General features: G+C 45.2%; 1 long non-coding RNA gene across 3 annotated transcripts; it reads right to left on the bottom strand.

Moving 5' to 3' along the window:
* On the bottom strand, positions 1 to 3,863 carry LOC127679240 (uncharacterized). Of its 3 annotated transcripts, XR_007976705.1 has the most exons (6): positions 3,681 to 3,863; positions 2,422 to 2,560; positions 2,019 to 2,183; positions 1,846 to 1,932; positions 1,511 to 1,766; positions 1 to 1,352 (listed from the first exon to the last, which is right to left on the bottom strand). It is a non-coding gene; the product is annotated as an uncharacterized LOC127679240 (long non-coding RNA). The 3 variants fall into 3 exon arrangements; XR_007976704.1 differs by lacking the exon at positions 2,422 to 2,560 and having other exon boundaries at positions 3,681 to 3,859; XR_007976706.1 differs by lacking the exons at positions 1,511 to 1,766; positions 2,422 to 2,560 and having other exon boundaries at positions 3,681 to 3,851.
* Positions 3,864 to 4,672: the final 809 nt, after the last annotated feature.

Raw genomic sequence — 4,672 nt, 5'->3', positions numbered from 1 at the left:
TAAGGGTGCACATTTTTAATTTGTCTAGTGATTTCAGAGATTTCAGTTCATCATGGCAGGAGGGGCTACTAGAACGGGTTAGGTTTAGGGTTGGGGTTGGGATTGGGATTGGGATTAGGGATAGGGTTGGGGTTGAGGTTGTGGTTAGGGAGAATGTGTGGGGCTTGTCCGTCGAATTTCGCAAGAAAGAAAGCCAGAACCAGAAGTACATACCCTTCAAAGGCTCACCTCTAGTGGTCTACGTTTGCCAGGCAGGCCCCACCTTCTTCTTATTTATTTGGTTTTATTTTTGTGGTGTGTGTGTGTGTGTGTGTGTGTACACCTATATGAGTTTATGTGTATCAAGTTCATACAAGTGCCCATGGATGCCAGAAGACAGTGTCATAACCCCTAGGATTAGAGTCACAGGGAGTTGTGAGATGCCTGATTTAGGTTCTGGGAACCAAACCCACATCCTCTGTTAGAGCAGTAAGTACTCTTAACCACTGAGTCACCTCTCCAGTTCCCAGTGCCCCGTCTATAGGCTCCATAGTCCTTAAAAGAGCATTACAGCCGGATTCTGAGCATATAACGTGAGCCTGTTGAAATGGTTTCAGTTCAAACCATTACATTCCACCCTCTGAATGTAAAAATGCACTTAGTTCACCTTCAAGAGAGGCGGACGTCTTCCCAGTTTGTTAAAACACCCAGAGACTCTACAAAATGTGACGTGAGCTCCTCAAGAACAGTCTTTACTGCCCAGGTTTCTGTTGGCACTCTGATCTGCTGAAGTCCACCAGAACCACCTAGGAAACCTGAGCACAGCATCCTTGCCCTCATCCCAGCCCTCTCCTCTAGCCTCTTTACTAACATGCGTGTCCTGTGTGGTAAAGACATTTGTCTATCTGCTCATATACGAATTCCTACCATCAAGATCACTTGAATTACCCAAGACACCATTGCCTAGTTGCATGCGACAGTGGAAACAGAATAAAAAGTACCCAGCAATATATAATGGATATCAGAGAATGAACAGATAAACGGTGTTTCCCTTCACTCTGGCTTTTCAGATCCCACCTGTCCTCTTCATTCTACAGAACCTCATTTATCTTACATCTTCAAGAGTCCACAAGAAATGGACTCCTGGCTGGTGCTCTGCGGTCCCAGAATCCACTCGTAAAAGGTCTGTGGTCCAGAGCTGTGTCGGTGGCCGCGGAGGACAGGCACTTACTTGGACAGCACTCTCAATGAGATAACCTCCTCGCCCATCTTATGTCGCTCCCCGTGTTTCTTCTTATGCTTCCTCTTCACCTTTGAGAGCGAGTCACCTTTACTGTCCCCCGTCTCCTTCTCCTCTGCAATAGAGCATAAGTCTAGAAGAAAAAAAAAAAGAGACTCCTTAAGACTGCTGTTGTGAAGTAGCTGGTACCTCTGCTCTCCTTGGAGACCTCGGAGGCGGCTTGCCCGAGGCCATCCCTCGGAGCCCTTTTCTTTGCTTTTGGCCTTGGGGGCAGGCAGTCTTCCTCCTCACCGCTCCTCTCCCTCTTCCCCGCCCTGACATCAGGTAAGCTAGATGCTTCCGCCTTGTCCCGCTGCTTTTTCTTTTTCTTTGCAGGTTGCTTTGGCGCTTCTGGGGTTTCTGCTTCTGAGCCCTCGGACTCAGTCCTGGGTCTCTTCGTGGCTTTACACGGCCCCGAGCTGCTGCTGTCTACAGCTGACTCTTTGGCTTGCACACTCTCTTCCTTCTTTATTCTGCCTTTTTTCTTTTTCTTTTTTTTTCTTCTCTTCTGTAACATCATAGTTTATTATTTACTCCGCTGTAAATATAAACTTTTAGTTACTTGGCCAATCTAAGCAAGCACTCACCAGCTACTCGTAAGGAAGGGATGGGTTTGTTTTTCACGGTCTTATTCCAGGCTTTCTAGGTGCTTCCTCTGGTGGGTTGTTCAGAAACTGAAATGATGGCAAAATTCAGGTTATTCTTGCTAATCCTGTGTCTGTTTCTTTACCTTTCAGGGTCCCACAGAAGATGCACATACCTCAATGGCTTTTGCTGCTTGTTCTTTTGTTTCAAACTCCACGAAGGCAAATCCCTTCGGATCCCCAGTAGACTTGTAATGTGGAATACTTATGTAAACCACATTGCCACATTTCCCAAATACTCTCTCAATCCAGCTATGAGTAACATTTTTGGGGAGTAACTCCTGTAATAAAGACGTGGTGTGAACATTTTACACTTACCACATTTTACCAATAAAAAAAAAGGTCTGTGGTCTCCGGTGGTGTTCTCACTAGACTCTGTGGTTTGAGAGCACAGTATGGAAAGCGGATATGCCATTGGAAATGAAGGGGCCAGAGGAGAGCTGAAGAAAGGAAGCCCAGTCATTTCAGAACCTCTCAAGTTTCTGGGATGCCATTTTCCAGGGTGACAACAAGGCTAACCTCAGTGTATTGTAGCAGTCATAGAGTTGACTTTTGCTGTCCTTGTTTTCTTCTTTTCTATAAGGCTGAAGGCTTTCTCTTGGAAACCAGGAAACACAACCAGTTGTCCATGGGAAGTGGGGAAGCAACACTCAGATGTCTATCAAGGCCCAGTAGAGAATGTAAATAAACAAAGTCATTGGGGAGTGAATGTTAGCAGCTAGAGCGAGCCCACTCTCTGAAGGGATTGAGCGTGATGTTAAAGGTTCCTACCAAGCAAAAATGTGGGTCTTGAAATGTTCAAAACAAGCTACCGATCTAGAACTTGATGAAAAATCTGAATTCTTAAATGATTACAGTGAGCCACAGTTCTGGGATGATTGGTCCCAAAAGCTGCCTATTTGCTTGCCTGTGAGAGTGAATGGTCCAATCATGCCTCCTGGGCTGACTCCTGGCTCTAGGTACTGTGTTTTGAGCAAGGCTATCAAAAGTCACTTAACCTATGCTTCATTCCCTCCTTTAAAATGAGAACAGAGCTTCAAGGATTGATCCCAAAATGATGCAGCTAGAAACCTTCTTCTTTCTCTGGTCCATACTGAAACTAACCCTTTTTCCACATCCTTGTTTAAGGCAGCTAAGAGACACTTTTTAAAAAAATCACTTGTCACGTAGCTTTCTAGGGAAAATTAGCATGTTCATCTTAAACAGCACAGTACTGGGCAGCTGCTTGCCTGATACCACTTGGAGTGGTCATATGACACAAACCTAAAGAGGTTCTTTCCCTCTTCTTACCGATGCATACTTCCAAAGAGCACGGTTAGCCATGTGAAAGCAACAACATTTCCAAAATTAAATTCTGGCAATGTATTCACCAGGGGTCCTGACTAGAAAGTGAAGCTCTCCAGAACCCACACTCTTGGGTTTTCAAAGGGGACAGAGGGAAATAAAGCTAAAGGGAAAAGGAAGGTGCCCCGGACCCGTAGCACTACAAGGCTGGAGCTCAAAACAAGCCTGAGACTTGCAGAAACTTCCCAGTGACAGCAAAAGCAACTTTGTGCAAGTGGGTTGGGAACAGGAAGAAGCCATAAGAGCCAGGGCCAGTGCTCGGAGCAGATGGTGTAATGTCAGCAGATGACAAACAGCCAGAGTTACCCAAGACCTACCTGGCTTCCACCAACTCTGTCTCCAAGAAGAATGTTCCAAGGGGAAGTATGGTATAAACATGGGGAAGAGGAAATTGCAGTCCTGAGTGTGAAGCTTCGTGAAAAATGAATACCCACCTTGGATCTAAGGCAAATTCCTGGGGATGGAAAGAACTCGGAGATTTAATCACAGAGCCATCATCAGGACTTTTGCAGGAGTCTTGGTATTCATGCCAACGGATTAGTGATGGGCAACTCTCCGAGTTGTTGAAAGCTAGGAATGTGTAGGTTAGTGAAATGCTGCACTGCACAGCTTAGCTTAGCTTAGCTTTGATCCACAGCAAACTCTAACCTGCATTATTAAAGAGATTGTAATCACTTAGCAAAGGAAGTGGTGATCTCCAGCAGGCAGGCTAAGTGATGTAGAACAAACCGCACCATGCTATCATCGTCTCATGTTTTCCTCCTTTGAAAGACATCCAAAACTCGCAAGGTTGTTTTTAGCGAGTCTCTCAGCAAGGCTGTGGACAACACATTTTATAAGCTGGGTAGCTAGACTGAAGGACCTACTGGTTGAAGGTGTCGTTGGACCAACCACTGTGTCCTGAAAGTCAACAGAGTCTCATTAACTCAGGAAAGGGATGAACAGGATGCCACCGGCCCTTGTTTGGGCCCAGTGACACAAACAGTATGTCATCTTGCACATGTGGACTGGCACAAAGCTAGAAGAATGACTAACACATTGCCGTGCCTCAGAGACAGGATGGCCTTCCACCAGCAAGAAGCCAACAGAAACAGTGCGGTGGGATGGAAAGAAACAAAGGTTCTTTGCTGCAATTAAAAAAGAAAAAACAAACCGAAAAAAAAAATCTCAGTTCTTTGAAGCACCAAAGCAAAAGAACATGAAAAAAAAAATCTCAAGAATTTTATTAAGAAAATTTCAGCATGACCAAAGAAACAATTTTTGGTCCAGATGCAAGACAAATGAACAGACAACTAAAAAATGAACAAACCTTAAGGTTTGCTAGGAATCTGTTCAGAGCGAGGGCGGTGAGGCCAGGGCTGCTGTTGGCCTTGTTGACACTTGAGCTTCATGGCTCGTTATGGGCACCATGTTTCCCCTGCACTGT

Source organism: Apodemus sylvaticus, chromosome 2, assembly GCF_947179515.1.
Source record: "Apodemus sylvaticus chromosome 2, mApoSyl1.1, whole genome shotgun sequence".
NCBI classification, from domain to species: domain Eukaryota; kingdom Metazoa; phylum Chordata; class Mammalia; order Rodentia; family Muridae; genus Apodemus; species Apodemus sylvaticus.
The sequence above is the reverse complement of the archived record's forward strand: the minus strand, read 5'-3'. Positions and strand labels throughout refer to the sequence as shown.